General features: G+C 39.0%; 1 pseudogene; it reads left to right on the forward strand.

Annotated features, from left to right (window-relative positions):
* Positions 1 to 290: 290 nt before the first annotated feature.
* Positions 291 to 18,910, forward strand: LOC123585078 (annotated as a pseudogene).
* Positions 18,911 to 23,631: the final 4,721 nt, after the last annotated feature.

The raw sequence follows: 23,631 nt of genomic DNA on the forward strand, positions 1-23,631 counted from the left end.
CTCAGCTTCCTCATTTGTAAAATGAGGTAATAATATCAACTCTTGTATTTTGATTAATGACATCAGCTTTTGTGAAGACTAAATGAAAAAAATTGTGTAAAAGCTTAGTTCGTGTTCAATTAGTATTTAATGTTGATAGTTTTTAATCACATTTTACAAATTACATAATAATATGTGATTGATATTGTTAATTAATACCACATATTAACATCATGTGATGCAAAATGAAAATCATGTGAAAGAATAATTAACATCAGTATTAATTATTAATTATTATTATAATTGATAATTATTTTTAGGTATGCTGAATTGGTTTTGAACAGTTATGAATATTCCTGATCAACAAGGTGGGTTGGTGTTTCAGGGTTTCCATATTTTTCTCCAAATTTGGTTTATTTATTTATTTATTTATTTATTTTGTATTTTTATTTTGACAGTTTCATTTTTGAAAGTGCTAGTCTTATTCTTCTATATCCTAAACAAATCCCATGGATGGGGGCAATGTGTAGATATGAAATAAATGTCATTAAAAGATGATGAATAGAATGTGTGCAACACTGGTTACACTTGTTTTGGGAAAGCTATCTGGCTTGCACATGATGATGGTATTTTTGAGGAAGTGCAGAACTAACTTGTAAGTCTGGGATCATTCAGCAAAATGCTCCTACTAGCTTGCTTTCTCCTTCCCCCTCCCACACTCCCTCCTTCTCTCTCTTTTCCTTCTTTCTTCCCTTCTTTCCTTCCTTCCTCTTTTCCTCCCTCCTTCTCCCTCTCTCTCCTTCTCTCTCCTTCTCTCTCCCTTTCTCTCCTTCTCTCTCTTTCTTTCTTTCTTTCTTCCTTTTTCTTTCTTTCTTTCTTTCTTTCTTTCTTTCTTTCTTTCTTTCTGTAAAGACAAATGCCTCATGGTGAAAACACATGTTTTCCTTTTGAAATTTCTTAGTAGTAATACAGAATGCTGCTTTCCAGATAATAGGTCCTAGGGTACTGCTTGGCATTGGTCCCAATACTTGCTTGTTGAACTAAACAAGTTGCTCAAATTACATCAAATTTGCTACAGCTGTGAAATTTGATTTTCCACTTGTTTGAAAGGGGAAAAATCCCCCAAAGTTCTACTTTAAAAGACAGTTTTATTTAACTTTGTTTCATTTTTCTATTGTTTTTGCATTTTATACATTGTTATGATGGTATCAGACTCTATTTTCACTGTGCTTTTTAAAACTGTTATAGCATAAGCATTTTTTGTAGCTTTTTTTAAGCATAGTTTTAGGATGCATAATAGTTCCTTTACTAAATAGCCTATACTTTATACAACTGTTTACCTGTTATTAGACACTTATGTTGTTTTCCAATATTTTAATTGCTATAAAAATGCTCTGGTGAACATCTTTACATCTAAGGCATTTTTCTTTTTGGTATTTCACAGTCTTTCCTCAAAAATAGCTTTCCGTACATGTAATTACTAAGTCAAATGGCACAACACATATTTAATAAACATTAATATTTAATATTAATATTTAATACTAAGGCACATATATTAATGTTTGTTTATTTTTGAGAGAGAGAGAGAGTATGAGCTGGGGAGGGGCAGGGAGAAAGGGAGACACAGAATCCTGGAGTGGGCTCCAGGCTCTGAGCTGTCAGCACAGGGCCCAATGTGGGACTCAAACTCATGGACTTCAACTCACGAACTGGGAGTGATCATGACCTGAGCTGAAGTCAGACGCTCAATCACCTGAGCCATGCAGGCACCCCTAAGGCACAAAATATTTTAAGTCTCTTCGTTCATATAGCCAGATTGGTTTCTGAAAGATTTTTAACAGCTTTGTATACAAATTCTTGTTTCCTAACCCTTGCCAGAATTGGATATTCCCATTAAAGTTTTTTAATATGTCAAAATATATCTCAATATTTAATATACATATTTTTAGATACTGATGAGGCTGAAATGTGAAAAATATATTTTGTTAGTTATTGAATTTCTCTGTGAATTTTTTTTCATTTTCATTTAATTTATTATTATTATTTTGAGAGAGAGAGAGCAGAGGAGGGGGGCAGAGGGAGAGAGAGAGAGAGAGAGAGAGAGAGACAGAGAGAGAATCTTAAGATAAGTGTGGAACCTGATGAGGGGGCTTGATTCCACAACCCTGGGATCATGACCTGAGCTGAAATCAAGAGTCAGATGCTCAACCGACTGAGCCAGGTGCCCCATCTGTGAATTTTCTATTCTCTTCTACTTCTCTGAACTTGAGAATGACTCTTTGCTTTGCCCTACAGTGACCTAACAGCTTTAGGACTGAATTGTTCAGGGAGGAAAGGAAAGGGAGGAGGAAGGGGAATGGCTTTCCACTGTTTTAAAATGAGTAATCAACCTCATATTGATGCTTCTAGTCTTAGTGATTGATACATTTTAGAATGACTCTTTAAACCACTGTAATATGTTATACATGTCTGATTTGAAAATTGAAATTTATGAAAATCTGTATTTAACAAATAGCCAACCAATTCTCCAACTACCATGTATTGGAGTAATCTTTTTCTTTTCCAGTGATTTGTGATCCTTCATTAAAAAAACTGTGTGTAGGGGCGCCTGGGTGGCGCAGTCGGTTAGGCGTCCGACTTCAGCCAGGTCACGATCTCGCCGTCCGTGAGTTCGAGCCCCGCGTCGGGCTCTGGGCTGATGGCTCAGAGCCTGGAGCCTGTTTCCGATTCTGTGTCTCCCTCTCTCTCTGCCCCTCCCCCGTTCATGCTCTGTCTCTCTCTGTCTCAAAAATAAATAAACGTTAAAAAAAAAAAAAAAAAAAAAAAAAAAAAAAAACTGTGTGTAGGGGCGCCTGGGTGGCGCAGTCGGTTAAGCGTCCGACTTCAGCCAGGTCACGATCTCGCGGTCCGGGAGTTCGAGCCCCGCGTCAGGCTCTGGGCTGATGGCTGAGAGCCTGGAGCCTGTTTCCGATTCTGTGTCTCCCTCTCTCTCTGCCCCTCCCCCGTTCATGCTCTGTCTCTCTCTGTCCCAAAAATAAATAAACGTTGAAAAAAAAAAAATAAAAAAACAAACAAAAAAAAAAAACAAAAAAAAAAACTGTGTGTGTTCGGCCCCTGGGTGGCTCAGTCAATTAGGTGTCCGACTCTTGGTTTCAGCTCACGTCATGAGGATCTCACAGTTTGTGAGATTGAGCCCAGCTTTGGGCTCTGTTGCTAACAGTGTGAAGCCTGCCCAAGATTCTTTCTCTCTCCCTCTCTCTCTGCCCTTCCTCACTCATTCTCTCTCTCTCTCTCTCTCTCACACACACACACACACACACAAAAAACTTTAAAAAGAAAATAAAATCGGTTTTGAAAAAAAGATATGCTTAGATATTTCTTGTATTTTGTTGCTATTATGGATGGAGTACTTTCTTCCATTCTAGTTGCTTACTTTTAAAGATTATATTTTAATTACATATGTAATTATTAACTACATCTCCTAGAAAAAATAAAGTGTTATTCTACATAAGGCTAAAAAGTCCCCATGATCATCTTTGATCCTAGCACCTGCAGTAGAGGTACATAGAGTTACCAGATGGCCACACAGGTTCAACCTGGATCATATTTTGGTGTGATGCTATCATACAGATATCATCCATGGATTTTCCTATGCATTTACATCATATACATGTCCGTGGGGAACATATATAATATTGTTTTGTGTAAACTTGTGTTTAACAAAATATATTATACTGGATCATCCAGTCACTTACTCTTTTTTCTCCATGATTTCCCTTGGAGACTTTTCTATCCCAATACTTAGAAACTACCTCATTCTTTTAAACTGCTTAGCAGATAGGTTGTGATTTACTTTGTCATTTTCCTGTGTGTGGAGGTTAGTTTGCTTCCAAGTTTTGTTATTTTAAAACACCCCAAGGAGCCTTGAGGTACAGCCCTCTTTTGCACAGGTAGAGTGGTTTCTATAGATACATCCTTTGAAGGAGTCTTACTGGATCACAGAATGTACATTTAAACACATTCATAGATGTGCCAAATTATTCTCCAAAGTAGCCAGTAATGTATATAAGATTACCCATTTCTTCATACCACTGATAACACTTAAGAATATCAAACAAATCAATTGTGGCTAATCTGGTAGGTGACATAGTAATCATAGTGTTGTTTTAATTAGTCTATTTAAAATTTTTGGCTATCAGTGAAAATTGAACATCTTTACCTGTTTACTGTTTGTATTTCTTCTTCTATGACTTGCCTATTCATATCCTGGACGTGTTTTTCACTTGGTATGTTCATCTTTTCTTTTTTTTTTTTTTAATTTTTAAAAATGTTTTTATTTTTAAGACAGAGAGAGGCAGAGCATGAGTGGGGATGGGGCAAGAGAGAGAGGGAGACACAGAATCCAAAGCAGGCTCCAGGCTCTGAGCTGTCAGCACAGAGCCCGACGTGGGGCTCGAACTCACGAACTGTGAGATCATGACCTGAGCCAAAGTCGGACGCTCAACCGACTGAGCCACCTGGGCGCCCCTCACATTTTCTTATTATATTATGGTTCTTATATACTCTGGATCTTTTGTCTGTAAATTTTTTGTTTATGGTAACTTTTACCATACAAGTTTTAATTTGAATTTAGTCAAGTTTATCTACTTTTTGAATTTTGCTTTTTATATCTTTTTAAAAAGGCCCTCATGACTATAAAGTCCTGAAAATATTCTCCTATTTTTTCTTTTAAAATTTTTACTATTTTGACTTTCATGCTCAGTGCAGAGCTCAACTCAGATTTGAACTCATGACCATGAGTTCAAGACTGGAGCTGAGATCAAAAGTCAGGCACTTAACTGACTGAGCCATCCAGGTGCCCCTCATGACAACTTGTATGAGGGAGGCATCATTGTCATTTTTTAAAATGTTTGTTTGTTTATTTATTTAAAGAGCAAGAGAGCAAGGGAGAGGCAGAGAGAGAGGAGAGAGAATCCCAAGCAGAAGACATGAATAGATACTTTTCCAAAGACATCCAGATGGCCAACAGATACATGAAAAGATGCTCAACATCACTCATCGTCAGGGAAATACAAATCAAAACTACACTGAGGTACCACCTCACACCAGTAAGAATGGCTAAAATGAAAAACTCAGGAAACAACAGATGCTGGCAAGGATGTGGAGAAATGGAAACCCTCTTGCACTGTTGGTGGGAATGCAAACTGGTGCAGCCACTCTGGAAAACAGTGTGGAGGTTCCTCAAAAAATAAAGAATAGAATTATCCTATGACCCAGCAATTGCACTACTGGGAATTTATCCAAAGGATTCAGGAGTGCTGATTCATAGGGGCACATGTATCCCAATGTTTATAGCAGCACTTTCAACAATAGCCAAATTATGGAAAGAGCCTAAATGTCCATCAACTGATGAATGGATAGAGAAGATGTGGTTTATATATACAATGGAATACTACTTGACAATGAGAAAGAATGAAATCCTTACATTTGTAGCAATGTGGATGGAACTGGAGTATATTATGCTAAGTGAAATAAGTTAGTCAGACAAAGAGAGATATCATATGTTTTCACTTGTATGTGTAACTTGAGAAACTTAACAGAAGACCATGGGGGAAGGGAAGGGGAAAAAATAGTTTCAAACAGAGAGGGAGGCAAACCATAGAGACTCTTAAACACAGAGACCAAACTGAGGGTTAATGGGGGGGTGGGGAGAGGAGAAAATGGGTGATGGGCATTGAGGAGGGCACTTGTTGAGATGAGCACTGGGTGTTTTATGTAAGTGATGAATCATGGGAATCTACTCCCAAAACCAAAAGCACACTGTATACACTGTATGTTAGCCAACTTGACAATAAATTATATTAAAAAAATTTTTTTAAAGTATTCATGTGTAGGATTGGGGCGCCTAAGTGGCTCAGTTGGTTAAGTATCTGACTCCTGGTTTCAGCTCAGGTCATGATCTCAGTTCATGAGTTCAGGCCCTGTGTTGGGCTCCATGTTGCCAGTGTGGAGCCTCCTTGGGATTCTCTCTCTCCCTCTCTCTCTCTGCCCCTCCCCTGCTCATGCTCTCTCTCTCTCTCTCTGTCAAAATAAATAAATTAAAAAAAAAACTTTAAAAAGGTATTCATGTGTAGGATTTAAAGCAATGAAAATAGCTAATGTGTGTTTTAAATGAGGCAGATATTGTTCCCTGTGTTTTATGTGTACTCATTTAAGTTTCAGGACTTTTTTTCTCTCTATTTAAAAAAAAAGTTTTTTTTAATGTTTATTTTTGAAGGAGAGGGAGAGAGACAGAGCATGAGCTGGGGTGGGGCAGAGAGAGAGAGGGAGACACAGAATCTGAAGTGGGCTCCAGACTCTGAGATGTCAGCAGAGAGCCCAACGTGGGGCTTAAACTCACTGAGATCATGACCTGAGCCGAATTTGGATGCTTAAGCAACCTAGCCACCCAGACACCCCTTTTTTTTCCTTTTTTAAAGTAGGCTTCATGCTTGGTGCAAGAAATCATGACTCCAGGCTTGAACTCACGACTGTGAGATCAAGACCTGAGCTGAGATCAAGAGTCAGGCACTTGACTGAGCCACCCAGGTGCCCTTCATGACAACTTTTATGAAGTAGGCGTCACTGTATGTTTTTAAATGTTTGTTTGTTTGTTTGTTTAGAGAGCAAGAGAGCAGGGGAACGGCAGAGAGAGAGGAGAGAGAATTTCAAGCAAGATTCACACTTAGTGCAGAGCCTGATGTGGGGCTCTATCTCTCCCATCACGACTGTGAGACCATGACCTGAGCTGAAATTGAGTCAGACACTTAATCACTTGAGCCACCCAGGCACCCCACCATTGTCATTTTTGTTTAAAAACCAAGAAAGCTGAGGAACAGGAAAATTAAGTAAGTTATCCAAATTCACACAGCTAGAATGTGATGGAGGCTGTCTGGGAACTCTCTTCAGTGTGATTTCCGAGGTAATATTAACTATTCCACAGCCTCTCTTTATACTGGGTTCTGCTTGAACAGCCTTGAGAGGTTGAACGTCCTAGCAATGCAATAACAAAAGATAAATAAAAGGCATAAGGATTAGAAAGGAAGAAGTGGAACTTTTTCTCAGAAAATATAATTGCCTTGTCTCAAAAGAACCTACAGATAAACTTGCCATTTATATATTTAAAATGTACAAATTTAGCAAACTTTATGGATACAAAAGTAAATTAAAATTGTATATGCTAGTAACAAAAACTTAGGACATAAAACTTTAAAAATACTATTTGTAGTGACATCAAACAACAAAAGTAACAACAATAACAAATGCCTAGAAATAACATTCTTGATTGAAATTAAAGAAGGCAATAAATGAAAAAATATACCATGGTCATGAACTAGAGGACTTAATATTGTTAAAATGGCAGTTCTTCCCAGATTGATTTATAGATTCAATGCAATTGAAACAGATTTTTTTAGTTAGATTCCATTTATTTATTTATTTATTTATTTATTTATTTATAAATGTTTACTTATTTTTGAGAGGGAGAGGGATAGAGTGTGAACAGAGGAGGGGCAGAGAGAGAGGGAGACACAGAATCGGAAGCAGGCTCCAGGCTCTGAGCCATCAGCACAGAGCCCGACGCAGGGCTCAAACTCACAAACTGCGAGATCATGACCTGAGCTCAAGCCATATGCTCAACCAACTGAGACACCCAGGTGCCCCTAGTAAGATTTGAAATGAATTTTGATAACTTGATTCTCAAACTCATATGGAAATGCAAAAATGCTGAGAAGAGCTAAGACAATCTTGACAAAGACCAAATTTGGGGGACTTTAACTGCTAGGCATCAAGACTTATTAATAAAGCTATAGTAACTAAAATAATAGACAAATTGATATATAGAATAGAATATAGGATCTAGAAACAGACCCTCATGCAGTCATCTGATTTAGGAAGAGTACTACTACAGTGACATGAAGAAATGATGATCTTTTACTTAAATGGTGCAGTTGAAACCTTGACCCTCTACTTCACATCATGTTCTGCTTATCTGTCACTGCATAATAAACACCCCAAACTGTAGTGGCCTAAAACAACAGTTATTTTATCATAATTCAATTTTGTGTGCCAGGAATTTGGGTAAGGTTTATTTGGGTAATTCTTCTGCTCAATGTGGTGTTAATATTGGTGGTATTCAGCTGGTGGATGGGATGATCTGGAGGGTCCATGGTGACTTTACTCACCTAATCTGGCCCCTCAGTGGGTTCGGATGGGTTGGAAATCTAGGCTCAGCTGGGACTATTAATTAAAACATATACTTGTCTTCTCCAGCATGGTGGTCTCAAATAATTGGGCCTATAAGGTGGCAACCCAAAGCTTCCTGAGTGTTCCAAGAGGCCAAGATTAAAGCTGTAAGGCTTTTTCTAACTAGCCTCAGAAGTCTCAGAATGATATGTATGCTACATTCTACTGGTCATGTAAGTCACTAAGGCTGGCCCAGAATCACAGGGGTGGCATCTAGACTTGGCCTCTCAATGAGAAGTTCAGCAAAGAATTTGGGCCATCTTTATCATTCTAGGTGGATCATAGACCTAAAGGTGAAATATAAAACAAGGCTTTTAGGAGAAAGCATGGGAGAAAAATCTGTATGACCTTAGGAGTAGGGAAAGATTTCTTAACACAGAAAGCATTAGAACTACTCAATCAATAAGAAAGATAATTCCATACAATGTTGGTTAAAGGTGACTTAAACAGGATATATAAATGGCCATAAGAATATGAAAATGTGCTCAACATCACTAGTTATTGGGTAAATGTAAATTAAAACCACAAATCCACCCACCAGAATGGCTAATACTAAAAGGATTTACAATTCCAAGTGTTAACAAGGATGTGAGGCAATTAGAATTCTTACACACTGCTGACAGAATTGTAAATTGATACACCCACTTACAAAAAATGAACATATGCATATCTCGTGACCTAGAAAATCCACTCTCAGAGGTATACTCATCAATAATAAATGCATATGCTCACCAAGAAAATGTAACAATGTTCACAGTACATGACCTTTATTAAAAAAATTGGGAAACAACCCAGATGTCCATCGACAGTAGAATTATAAATTAATTGTGGTATATTAATGCAATTTTTGTTATAATACTAATAAAAATAGAACAAATTATAGCTACCATATGACAAGGTAGATGAACATTATAAACCTAATGGTGAGCAAACGAAGCCAAGAACAAAAAAGCACATACTGTAAGATCCCATTATGGGGAGCTCAATAAAGGCAAAATTAATCATGGTGACAAATCAGAATAATGATTCCATCTGGGGTATATTGACTGGGAGGGAACCATCTGAGGTGGTGCAATTATCCTGTGTTATGATCTGTTGGGGAACACTCATACGTTGAACTCTGCATATAAAGTTTGTGACCTTTTCTCTACATACATCAATAAAAAAGTTAAAAATTTTCAAGTTAAAGCTTAACTGAAAAAAGGCATGTACTATGCAAATGCTGTAAGACACGATGTTTCCAGTCTGTCTACATACCCATTCATAACTGCTATGGTCTGAATATATGGTCCCTCCAAAACTCATATGTTGAAAACCTAATACTCCAGGTAATGGTATTAGGAGACAGGGTCTTTGGGAGGTGATTAGGTGGCAAGGACAGATCTCTCATGAAGGAGATTAGTTCCCTTATAAAAGTGGCCCCAGAAAGCTAGCTTGTCTTTCCACCATGTGAGCTTACTAGAGAATTCTGTGATCCAGAAGAGGACACTCATCTTTGCACCATGATCTTGGACTTTCAGCCTCCAGAACTGTGAGCAATAAATTTCTGTCATTTATAAGGCATCCAGTCTGTGGTATTTTGTTACACCAGCCTGAATCGACCAAGACAATAATCATACCTGGAGAGGCCCATTAAAAGATTGGATTCACAATATGAAATTTAAGAAATTGTATATGTTTAGAAGTACTTTAATGAGTAAATGTAACAACAATAAAGATCATTCACAAGTTTGCTATAAACTCCCAATCTCCCTCTCTGAAAGTCTGAGAGGAACGATCTTCAGTGTGGTTAGGGAGAGAGCCTCCAGCCTGGTCTGATCTAGTGTATGGTCCTGTTTTTTTTTTGCCTGATTTGGATTTGGATTCTGCTCATTCTTTTCTTCCTGTCATGTTTTTAATGTTCCCTACTGGGATGTTAGGAACATGTGATTCCTTGAATTCTAGACCCATCTCCATTCTCTGTTTAGAAATGTGGCTCCTTCCACCAAGCCCCTCACAATGCACCTGTTTGCATGATATGTCAACCCGGAAGTATCTGTGTTCTAGTACTGCTCCCCAAATCTTTCCAAGCTGGGCCCTCTGAATTCACTCCTTCACCTAACAAAGCCAGTGTGTTTATTCAGCGTGAGCAGGGCTCTTAAAACAATTTTGGAAGCTCTATGTCATTTCAGATTTATTAAAATGTTTTCATAGCCATATAACATTTTTTTTGCTATAAATTTTTTTGAAAGGATTTTTTTGCTTTCTAAATAACTTAGCTGCAAGTAAGTTCCTTAAAATCCTTAAAGTGTGATTTCTTGCCAATATTGGGAAGTGATAAAATGAAACTTAAAAGTAGATTTCAAATATAATGACTTTTTAAAGTATTTATTTTATTTATTTTTGAGAGAGAGAGAGAGAGAGAGAGAGAGATAATGTGGGAGAAGAGCAGAGGGGGAGAGAGAGAATCTCAAGCAGGCTCCGCGCTCAGTGCAGAGCCTGATATGGGGCTTGATCTCATGACAGTGAGATCATGACCTGAGCTGAAATTAAGAGTTGGACACTCAACCAACTGAGCCACTCAGGTGCCCCTCAAATATAATGATTTTAAAATCAACACTAAATTTGGGGCACCTGGGTGGCTCAATCAGCTGAGTGTCCAACTCTTGATTTTGGCTCAGGGAATGATCCCAGGGTCATGGGATTGAGCCATGTGTCAGGCTATGTGCTGAGCATACAGCCTGTTTAGGATTCTCTTTCTCTGTCCCTATGCCCCTCTCCACCTCTCTCTGTATCTCTAAAAAAATTTTTTAATCAACACTAAATTTAATAATTAGTAAAATAATTTAACTTATAATTAACCATTAATTTGATAATCAATGCTTTATATTTTTATTAAAAAATTTTTAGTTGACACACAATGTTACATTAGTTTCAGGTGTACAACATAGTGATTCAACATCTCCATACGTTATGCTGTGCTTACTACAATATAGCTATCATGTCACCATAGAATGCTATTACAATATCATTGACTATATTCCCTATGCTGTATTTTTATTCCTGTGATTTATTCATTCCATAACTGGAAGCCTTTATCTCCCACTCCCCTTCACCCATTTTGCCCATTCCCCAACACCCCCTTCCCTCTGACAACCATCAGTTTGTTCTCTGTATTTTTAGGTCTGATTCTGCATTTTGTTTTTTAGACTCTGCATATGGGGAAAGTCATATGGTATTTGTATTTCTCAATCTGACTTACTTCAATTAGCATTATACCTTCTAGGCCCATTGGTGGTGTCCCGAATGGCAAGATCTCATCCTTTTTCATGGCTGCATGATGTTCCCGGGTGTGTGCATGTGTGTGTGTGTGCGTGTGTATCACATATTCTTTACCCATTCATCTACTTTTAATTTTTTTTAATATTTATTTATTTTTGAGAGAGAGAGAGAGAGAGACAGAGTGTGAGTGGAGGAGGGGCAGAGAAAGAGGGAGACACAGAATCCAAAGCAGGCTTCAGACTCTGAGCTGTCAGCACAGAGCCCGATGTGGGGCTCAAACTCATGAATTGTGAGATCATGACCTGAGCCAAAGTCGGATGCTCAACTGACTGACCCACCCAGGTGCCCCTTTACCCATTCATCTATTGATAGACACTTAGAGTGCTTCCATATCTTGGCTATTGTAAATAATGCTGCTATAAATATAGGGGTGCAAATGTTTTTTCAAATTAGTGTTTTCATTTTCTTTGGGTACATACCCAGTACTGGAATTACTGGATCAAAAGGTATTTCTTTTTTTAATATTTTGAGGAGACTCCATACTGTTTTTCACAGTGGCTGCACCAACAGTTCATGAGGGTTCCCTTTCCCCCACATCCTTGCCAAAACTTGTTATTTCTTATCTTTTTTATTTTAGCCATTCTGACAGTTGTGATATCTCATTGTAGTTTTGATTTGTATTTCCCTGAAGATGAATGACGTTTAGCATCTTTTCATGTGTCTGTTGAGCATCTGCACATCTTCTTTGGAAAAATGTCTCTTCAGGTCCTCTGCCCATTTTTAAATCAGATTATTTCTTCTTTTTTGTTTTTTTTTTAATTTTTTTAATGTTTATTTTTGAGAGAGAGAGAGAGAGAGACAGAGCACGAGCAGGGGAGGTGCAGAGAGAGAGGGAGACACAGAATCCAAAGCTGGCTCCATGCTCTGAGCTGTCAGCACAGAGCCCGACGCATGGCTCAAACTCACAGACTAAGATCATGACCTGAGCTGAAGTCGGACGCTCAACCGACTGAGCCACCCAGGCACCCCTAGATCAGATTATAAAAGAAGCCTGATTGTGTAGTTTCCATGCAAGTTCTCTTTCTGTGTATCTGTTCTCTTCTGTAATTGGTCTGCTCTTAGTTGTGCCAGTAGGAGGAGGGTTTCGGAATTTGTTTTCACTGAAAGGATCATTTCCTAATTAGAGTCAAAGCAGCAAAGGAAGCCTCCATTGAGTTGAGACACAAACGCCTGTGTTGGTTAAAGCATTAAACATACTCTCTCCTTGTCACTAGTCCTGCATAAGAATCAGGATAGGGATGTCACTGTACAATTTAACCATTTTGTGATGGATATAATGTCATGAATATCAGGTTTTTAAAAATATTTTTATTTATATTTGAGAGAAAGAGACAGCACGAGTGGGGGTGGGGGCAGAGAGAAAGGGAGACACAGAATCCGAAGCAGGCTCCAGGCAGCACAGAGCCCGATGCGGGGCTTGAACTCCTGAACCATGAGATCATGACCTGAGCCAAAGTTGGACGCATAACCAACTGAGCCACCCAGGTGCCCCATGAGTATCAGTTTTATGGTGAATATCATATCTCAAAAGTGGTCCATGGACTGGGGCTGGGCCACCACTATCAGTAGCCAACAAATAGATAAGAACAGAAAATGAGAGTATTTAGAACATTATAAGGGCAACTTGAGAGAGTAATTTTATTCTGTGGAATGTAATAATAAGAAGTTGGGCTGTTTTTTAAGTTATTTTGTTTAGTAACTTATTTTTATCATATTTTTCAAAGGTATTAGATCATGATGGGCTAGGGAAAAAAGGTCCTTTGCCATAGATGGTATGAGAAACACTGATGTACACCACACTTAAATATAGTTTAGTTCTTGACACACACTTATTTCAACAAATAAATTAATCATCATATGGTTTTGGCCATAAAGATAAGTTTCCTTCTAGATATTGAATTTCTCATTTGAAAAAGCTCTTTGTTCTGAAACGTCTCATGTTATGTGTGGTAATGAAGAAATTCCTCTGAGTACAAAGATTTTTAGAGAAAACTGATACAATCTTGATAAGCTATTCAGTGACAAACTATATGTTTAAGTAGAAGTACCTTCTTGCCCTTGCCCTTGAAAATTGCCAAAGAATCAGTGTGAACGCCAAAAGCAGATTCTCTTTCATCATGAGCCTGTACAATGTACAGTACACTTGGGTGATACACACACACACACACATATATATATACACACATTTTTTTGCCTTCACATATGTGAATATGATTTCATGGAGTTTTCCAAATCCTTAGTAATCTTTTCCTAAAGCAATAGACTGGTTAAATGCAAATAGGTGAATAACTCTGACATGATATTTTTTATCTGATATTCTTTTTTTCTTGATGACAAGATTTTTACATTTAAAGTTTACATTTGGGGCGCCTGGGTGGCTCAGTCAGTTAAGCGTCCGACTTCGGCTCAGGTCATGATCTCACGGTCCGTGAGTTCGAGCCCCGCGTCGGGCACTGTGCTGACAGCTCAGAGCCTGGAGTCTGCTTTGGATTCTGTGTCTCCCTCTCTCTCTTACCCTCCCCCGTTCATACTCTGTCTCTCTCTGTCTCAAAAATAAATAAAAAAAAATAAAGTTTACATTTAAAGGTGATTAGACTTTTATGCTATAAGAAATATGAATGGAACATTTAATTTATTAAAGCAACTTTTATGGGGATTGAGAGAGAGGGATTGAAATGCCACATTAATTTTTAAAATCTTTTTACCATTTATTTCCATGCATGTGACTACAGTATATTGAATTTTCAAATATGCTAATTGACCCATTTCAGCAAGTACCCAGGCTGGCCAGAGGTTTTGTTTATCTAAATATTCACGGTTTTAAATAACAACTGAAGGGCATAGAGATGACTTAATCATATATAAAAGATGGAAAACAAGATCATCAACCTCTAATGACCTTGTTTTTGTTCTCATCCCTCATCTTTCATGATCTTTCTCCATTGTTAGATACTGTTGACCACTTCTGTCGTCACTGGGTTGATTCAATCTGCTACCTGCTTCTCCTCATCACCACCTGCCCCACTCCGTTCTCCTGTCACTTAAGTGTGGGCGTAGCTCATGTCTGGTGCTCAGCCTTCTTCTTGATTGTACCTCACATGGGAGAGTGTGGCTTTGACTATCAGATGAATGGCTCCTAGAAGGGAATGATGTCTTTCAGCTCTCTCTCTTCCATGTTTCTGTCTACAAATTCAGCATTACAGCTTGGCACATGGAATACTGAAATGTTCCCAGTGGTCAAATATTAAATAATTCAGCTAATGATTTTCTTCTTTCAATAGTGACAGAGTCTCTATTTTTTGCTTCCCAGACTCTTTGTAGCCAACTTGAAACAAAGCAGAAATGACAGAGGGGGAAAAAAAAACCCACAATTGCTCTTGTTAAAATTAAAATTAAAACTGCCAGTTATTTTAACAGCAAAAGATGGGTTTATTCAGGAATGAAAGAGAATTGCAATCTGGGACAAACAGGCTGTCATAAAACTGTAGGCAAGTCTGGCGGACAAAGGAGAGGTACGCTTTTTTAAGAAGAAAAGGGGCATGTTGAGAAGGCTGTTATGAACTAAAAGTCCATTGCTGTAAGCTAAGAGTTTGAAGTGTGGTGGCTTCTCATTGACTGAACTGTTGTAGGGGTGGGGAGATGGGGGTGGGTGGTGGAGTAGGGAATGAGGAAAGTATCTCTTCTTCTGGCTGGAATAGTAGAGTTGTATCCATGTACAACGTCAAGTCTGGGCAAGGTCAAATCTGGCTCTTCCTGTTGGGTCTGTAATTGACTATGAGCGTAGTTCATGAGAGCTCCCCCTGCTGAAACTTCCTGACTCCATTTTAATGAGGTTTCCCACTACTAATTTTCACTTTCTCAAGGAGCTTAAATTCCAGTAGTGCATGCACAGAATGAAATAAGTTCCATATCAGAAGTATGTACAATAGATGTGCTGTGGGAACACAGAGTAGGAAGTTGGATACAATCAAATGGTGGGCATTAAGGCTGAGGAAAGTGTAGGTGGGGGCAATAGCATATACAGCCTAATGGAGACTTAGCAAGTGTTCTTTTGGTTCAATAGGCTAGAAATGAATCAAAATTAAGAGCTCAAGAATGGGAAGAAGGATGTAAAGCAAAAATCAGTAAGCAGACAGGCCAGTAAATTTTAGAGTTGTTACTAAGATTATAACACAATGAAAATGTAAACAATATTTCTTAGAAGATAAGATATATAAAGTAAGAAAAAACAGAATAATTGTTTGGATAAGAGAGCTCAGTTAAAACTAGTAAGATAGGTAGGGGAGAGGTGGTCGTATTTTACAGGTGGAAATCATGATTGATTTTTTATACAGAAATATGGGTTCAGATGTATTTATTATGATAACTATTATGTAAAGATGACAATAGTATAAATAGGGCATATGACCAGTAAGTTCTAGAAAACAAGAAAAAGCTAATACAAGTCAATGCAGCAAAAGATAGGATTATAAAGAAGGGAAATAGCAAGAAGTATAAAAATAGCATACAAGATGATAGTAGTATACTAAGCATATTGCTTAGAATAATTAATTTGAGTGCTCCAAATGTCCCTATTTTAAGACTAAGACTCTTAGGCTGGCCTTCAAACGCAAAAGCCAAATATTGCTATTTACATACTACAGATACGCTTAAACCTGAATGACCAGATAGTTCAGAATAAGGACATTTAGCTTCCACGCTAAAAAGTGTGTGTAATATGTGAAGAGAAAAGATATGCTTTCTGTGATTAATGAAAATTGACAAGTTCTCAAGAGAAGTATTGATAGTCTATAAAAATGTGCTGAATTCTAGGAGAGATTATCTAAAGGGACTATGGTCTTTTAAAAGAAAGAAAAACCCAGAGAAGATCAAAAGTGAGATAATTTCTTGAAAATCAGATCAGTCTTGTACCTTCTTAGAAACCTTAAGATCTATGAGAGAGATGCTAAAATATGCTGTCTCAATGAACGTGTTACTGCCTCAGAGACACAAAATTAGAGGTATTTTTGTATGAGATCTGATGTTCCAAAGTTATTCTGAAGTAAAGTGGGCATGGTACACACATAGTTGAAAACAAAACTCAATTTTCCGATGAATGAGTGAGTTGCTAATAACTAAAAATGTTAAAAGGTTTTATCTTGTGTTCCTAATGAATTCTTTATTGTCTTTGAATTTTCTATTAACATGCTAAGTATTCAAAATATCTGTATTTAGGAAATCACATAAAATTGAAGGCAATGGCTCTCTCCTCCGCCCATCGAAGATGCCAAAAGGAAAGAAGGCTAAGGGGAAGAAGGTGGCCCTGGCCCTTGCTGTTGTGAAGAAGCAGGAGGCCAAGAAGGTGGTCAATCCCCTGTTTGAGAAAAGGCCCAAGAATTTTGGCATTAGACAGGACATCCAGCCCAAAAGGGACCTTACCTGCTCTGTCAAATGGCCCCACTACCTCTGGCTGCAGTGGCAAAGGGCTATTCTCTATCAGTGTCTGCCTCCCAGATTAACCAGTTCACCCAGTTCTTGGACCACCAAACATCTCTCAGCTGCTTAAGCTGGCCCACAGGAAGAGACCAGAGACAAAGGAAGAGAAGAAGCAGAGATCGTTGGCCTGGGCTGAGAAGAAAGCTGCCAGCAAAGGGGATGTCCCCACTAAGACGCCTCCTGCCCTTCAAGCTGTGGTTAACGCTGTCACCACCTTGATGGAAAACAAGAAGGTTCAGCTGGTGGTGATTGCATATGGTGTGAATCCCATTGAGCTGGCTGTCTTCCTGCTTGCCCTGTGTCGTAATATGGGGGTTCCCTGTGGCATCATACAGGGGAAGACTAGGCTGGGGCATCTGGTTCACTGGAAGACCTGCACCACTGTCACCTTCACACAAATTAACTCAGAAGACAAAGGGGTTCTGGCTAAGCTGGTGGAAGCCAGCAGGGCCAGTGACAATGACAGATATGATGAGATAGCCTGTCACTGGGGAGGCAACATGAGGGTCCAAAGTCAGTGGCTCGCATTGCCAAGTCGGAGAAGGCAAAGGCTAAAGACTGGTCACCAAATTGGGCTAAGTGGACGCTGTTGAGTTTTCTGTACATAAAAGTCATAAAAAGTTCTCTTTCGGCCAATGTCAAAAAAATTGAAGGCAAATGATAACCCAGAAGGAAAAAAAAAACCTGTATAATGGACAGCAAACGGATACCTCTAAAGTATTCAGCTCTCTCACGTAGAGGGATCCACTTTCTCTTCTTCACAGAATCCCTGCACGGGCCATCAAAGTAGAATTTTCAACCATGTGGTAGAAAAGGAAGGGAATTTCCACCCTAAAATCTGTCCTACTCAAAGCTTCAGTGAGATTGAGATTGAGAGAAAGAATTGATCATGAAGGGGTACCACTTACACAGGCTGACTCTCTGTGCTGGTGATTGGGGGCTGAAACTCATGGTTCGTAAGTACCAGCCCTGTGTCAGGCTCTGTGCTCAGAGCCTGGAGCCTGCTTTGGATTCTGTGTCTCCTCTCTCTGCCCCTCCCCCACTCACATTCTGTCTGTCTCTGTCTCTCAAAAATAAACACTTAAAAAAAAAAAGGAATTTCTTTCTTTCTTTTTTTTTTTTTTTAATTCCTCAGCTAACTTTCAGGACTTGTGCCTTGGAAGAAAGCTAGGCTTACCTGGAGTATATCTCACCTGGAGGAAAGTGTTAATTCCAGCTAAGATGTTGTAGCGTCTTCAAGCCCTGTGCCTGAGGGTCTAGATCCCCTCCCTAGGAAGGGGAACTATCTACAAAGCTCATCTTTGTAATTTTGCTGGGGGCCTTGTGAGGATGTGTATTTCAGCCCTTTCTGGGTTCTTTTCTCTTTTAGATCTGCCTACCCCAGAGCCCCGCATGTATTTTAGGGTCCTTTTCTCCTAGAGGAGACATTGTCCCCTGAATTAAGAGGCCTATGGTTTATGCACAGAACTGGGTGGGGGGGGTGGGGACCGGTGTGAAGTCTGATTAATTCAGGAGTGAGGTACCAGCAGGCATTAGCATTTGGCCTCTAAATTCCCCCAATTATCTTTGTCAGTATGAAAGCTGATAATTTGATTTGATTTCTGTATTTGGAGTCTTTATCTGCCATTTCCTCATGATTAGATTTAGGTTATGCAGTCTTAGCAGACATAACCACATTGTTGAGGTTTTGTCCTCAATACCTCAACAGTATATAATTTGACCTAGCATAAAGTAAATAGTTACTATATCTCACCTTACTCATATTTTTTATGACAAAGAATTTCTCAACTTTTTTTTTTTGAAAAAGTAGTCCATGAATTGATTTAATAAACAAAATTTGATTTACTTAGCATTTTATGTGTGAGTGTGTTTGTCTCAAAGTTGATGATGAAATATAAAACAGAAGTCAGGTTGCTCAAGACTGACCATTCCAAGCGGCAAGTAATAAGATGGTGTCCTCAGACCCAGTGAGGATGCTTCATGGAGACCATCTGGAGGGTTTTCATGTGTTCCTTCAAGTGGGAGGGATGCAGGGACTAGCAGCTGACCCACAACCACAGAGTCTAAAGGTGAGCGTCACTGGCCTGAGCTCCACTGACTTGTAGCAGAACAAGGGAAGGTGGCCCTGCGGGAATCCACCACAACTTCTAGCCGCTGGTGTGACAAGGGATGCTTGAACTCCCCATGAACCCGTGAGGCCCCACAGGAGGGAATCCTACTGGGTTGCTCCGAATGGGACTCCACACAAAGGGACTGACCCAACGGAGGGGTGGGCTATAAGAAACCAGCGGCTAAAGAGGAAGTTGTAAGTGGCCAGCTGGAGGAGGCATGGTGTACGTCAAAGGAACCGTAGGCGAGAGATTTCCAGTGATGGAAGTTGTCTCTGAAAAAGCCACAAAACCACTCCAAGAAAGAAAGAATTGACATTTAGAACATCCCTCACAGAGAGGTTATCTCTGCCAGAGTATAACTAGCTGTACTGTAACTGTACTTTTATTTACCCTGACTTCTTTTCACTCACCTTATTCCAATCCCTGAGGTCCCAAGGCCTCAGCTAGGGAGTGAAGGAGACGGTAGAATAAGAGGTAGATACGAATCTAAGCACCCCCATTTTGTTTTTCATTACCAGCTTCCAAGCCTGCAGTAGGCCAGAGCCCCCAGAAGGAAGAAGTTTTAAATTTGATGAGAATAGAATTTTGGTTACTATGCTTAAATAGATTTTTTTAATAGTAGAAAAAGAGATACTATGTTTCATTGACTCTAAGATGCTATTGATGATAAGATGCTCCATTATTTTATATACAACTAAGAAAGGAAAAAAAACAACCCTTCCAATTGTGATTATACGATGACATTAAGACTCAGAGATGAGATGTTAAAATGGAAAGGTATGCTCATTTTAGGCCAGATAAAATATAGTAGTATTTTACTGTTTGAGAGTGATTGGAAAAACTATGAGGTCTTCTTGAGATTTCATTTAAGGGAGGGTAAATGAATTAATTATTCAGGATTCAAAGGGGGACAGTGGTGATAAAAAGTAAAGTTTATTCCTGCCTGTACCCTACAGTGTCCGACTGGCTCAATAACCTGGTTTAAGAATGTAATTTCTCAATCTAATTTCTAGCACACAAACACACATGAGTTAAAGTTGTCTTTCACAGAAGCCTGAACAGAAAAGAGTATCCAGGTACTTGAAGGCTAGTTTTAAGGTTCACATTCTCCAAATGAAATATGTCTAATTCTGCTCCAGAAGAGAAGAACACACTCCCTGAACACTAATGTATGTGCTAAATTTTCTTGGTTGGAGTTAAAATTTGGAACACATAGAAATGATGAAATACTTGAGATGTTCTCATAGTTCACGAGGAATGACAGGAAAGAGTTAGATGTTATGCTCTCATTAACAGAGCTGATAATATGTGGAGGTTTATAGTATTACTAAAATATCATCTGGCCTCCCCACGCCTCAGCTGTCTAGATAAACTAAACCACCCACTTCTAAGGTCTGTAGAAGTCCGAAGAATTTCCTTTTGCTTTCATCAATTCCTGGAGAATTATGTGTCACAGTCCCCTCAGGCTCTGGTTCTCATGGGCATCCGTCTGGATTTGAAACTGGATTCCTGTGGTGGTTTTAAAATATGTCAATGAATTCTCTGACCCTCCCCTCTTCAAGAGATGATACTTAGTTCCTCTCCCCTTAAGTGTGATTTGGACTAAATGACTTACTTCTGATGAAATACATGTGGTGGATGTGACATTGTGTGACTTCTGAGATTAGGTCATAAGGCTAATTAGGCTTCCTCCTTGCCCTCTCTCTTGCTGTGGAGGGAGTAGCTCCCATGTCGGGAGGATACTTGAGTAGCCCTCTAGAGAGAGAGGTTCATGTGGTAAGGAATAGAAGCTTGGAAGTGAAAGTCAGTTCTTTGGCAATTTACCAAGGGCAAGGGACATTTTAGAAGGTAAGGTCAGAGTTTGTATTTATAGTTCTGTCAGCAGTGATTATACCCAGGCTTAGAGTCAATTTTCCCCAACAATACTTAATACCTTAATAAAGTATATAGAGCAGTAGCTTTAGAAAAATAAAGTATTAATAAAGTATAATACTTAAATCTTTAAAAGAAACTTTTCATTCATGAGCAACTGGGTCTTTTCACTCTTGGGTTCTCCTCATTTTAAACCATTATCTTCAGCCCATGAGATCTTTCTATATCATTTATCTGATCATGCTGTCCTCCAGTTAAAGAACACATCCATATCCCACCAACTCCCACTGCCTCCAGGGTGAAGTCCAAAGTCCTTTACGTGGTTTATAAGCATTCTAAGTACTTCCACGATGTGAGATTGTGGTCACTTCTCCGGCCATGGGATATTGACTTTGAGCCTCAGGCAATAAAGATTTTATTTTTCACAAGTTCTGTATGAAGCAGAAGACTCCATAACCTTTACCTGAAGACTTTTTGTTCTAGAAATGAATGCTTATTTTTTTTGTCAATATTTCTTACATACACGGAATTAGTGGACCAAGTGGCCAAAGCTTCTGGGAAAGAAAGAAATGACTGTTTTCACACCTATATAGTAGGACCTACTAAAACTGTGTGGGAACTTCAAACTGGACAGGAGAATGAAAAAAAAAACAAAACTGGTGGAACAATATGTTCCGTCTCTGAAAAGATTGTATTAAATTCCTAAACAAAGACAAAGGAAATAATACTTATGGTATATCCACTACGTAGCTATTGAAAAGAAAAAGGTAGATCTATCTTATTGACTTGAGACACTGTCTATCATAAAGAGTGAGAAAAAATGGTTAGAGAACAGTATGTATAGAATGGTCACAAGCAGGTAAAAGTTTATGCATGCATAAACAAATACAGTGTAGACAGTAACTATGTCAAGCTGTTAAGGATGATTGTCTCTGGATTATGAGGCGAGTTTGTGGGGGTACTGTCTATATTATTCACTTCTGAATTTTTAAAAGTGTGTAAAAATGTATCCTTTTATAATTTAAAAAGACAGTTTTGTTTTATAAAGATCAAGGATCACAACTAGAAACTTTAAGTTAACATCTTTGTCTTCACATAGACTCTCATTCAAATCCTCCTAGAATGATGAAAGGTTTGATGTCAGAATTTTTATGTATGTATGTTTATTTATTTTTGAGAGAAAGAGACAGAGCGTGAGGAGGGGAGGGGCAGAGAGAGGGAGACACAGAATCTGAAGCAGGCTCCAGGCTCTGAGCTGTCAGCACAGAGCCCGACGCGGGGCTGGAACCCACAAACTGCGAGATCCTGACCTGAGCTGAAGTTGGACACTCAACCCACTAAGCCATCCAGGCGCCCTGGTGTCAGGGTTTACACACATCTTGGAACCCTATTCCAAAGGTATCTTTCATTAGCTCATTAGTGACGAAAACACTGTATCTGTTATTAAAGTCTTCCCCGTGGCAAACCTCATGTTGCTCCACATACATTTCCCCCCAGAGTTCAACTGGGAAAAAAAATAAAGAGTTGATAATTCTCCTTTATTTAAAAAATGATTGAGTGATTAAAAATTTTCTTTTTCATAGCATGTTTGTCTCCTCCCAAATTTCTTGCCCTTGATCATTTCTTGGAAGCAACAGGGTGAAAATGAAGAGTGTGGGGTTTGAAATGGGTGGAGCCTGTTGTCTCCATTTACCAGTAGGCTCCCTGTGGGAAAGCCATTCCCTTAAACTCTCTGGACTTCAGTTTCCTCATTTATAAAGTGGGACGAGGGTGGCTGAGAGGGTCACAAGAAATGATGAAAGTGAGTGTGGATGAACAGTAGCATCTTGCTGCTTGACCCTTCGCTTCCTCCTTCCCCCTTCTCTCCTTGCTCTTTTCTTACCACAGTCCAAAGAACTCTGTACGTATCAGTATCCTTTTCTGGAAAACAGAATGAAAATGATCCCTGCTCTTCTGTACTTCAAAGGCTCGCTTTTGTAAGACCCAGCTGGGCAGATGCGTGTGAAGAATGTGGTAAGGAATAGGGTCTGAATGGCAGCTACATTTGTGTATTTGTATGTTTTTGCCCCATGATGGCTCTACAAGAGGGTTTGTCAGAGAGGACACCGTCCTTTCTATTTTATAGATCAGGATGTGGTTGGGGAGGCTGTGTTGCACACAGTCTCACAGCATTATAACCCTGACTTCCGGATAATTGAAGGCCATTGTTCATGGGTGTTTGCTTCTGTGAATTAAATGATTTCACCTCTTTTCAGCTTTTCTTTCATTAATTCCACACATCAACATAACCAACAAAGAAAAGCAAATGAATTGTTCTGATGATTTTCTTCTCTGGAATTTTGCTATGAAAGTGAGGTTGAATTATGTGAGCCCTGAGTCAGCCTAAGCCTGTACTGTGCAGGGAATACAGTGGTAAGTGAGAAGACATAGTTCCTGCCTCCGTGGAATGTGTGTCCTGGGGGGGTTGGGCTGGAGTGAGCGAACTGAAAACAAGTGAGTCAACAAATACATGAAAAAGATAATTTTGGGTAGTGATAAGCACTTCTGAATCAAATCGTAGTGACCTGCAGGGGTGACAGGGTGGTGTGTT

The sequence above is a fragment of the Leopardus geoffroyi genome, chromosome C3 (genome assembly GCF_018350155.1).
Source record: "Leopardus geoffroyi isolate Oge1 chromosome C3, O.geoffroyi_Oge1_pat1.0, whole genome shotgun sequence".
NCBI lineage: Eukaryota > Metazoa > Chordata > Mammalia > Carnivora > Felidae > Leopardus > Leopardus geoffroyi.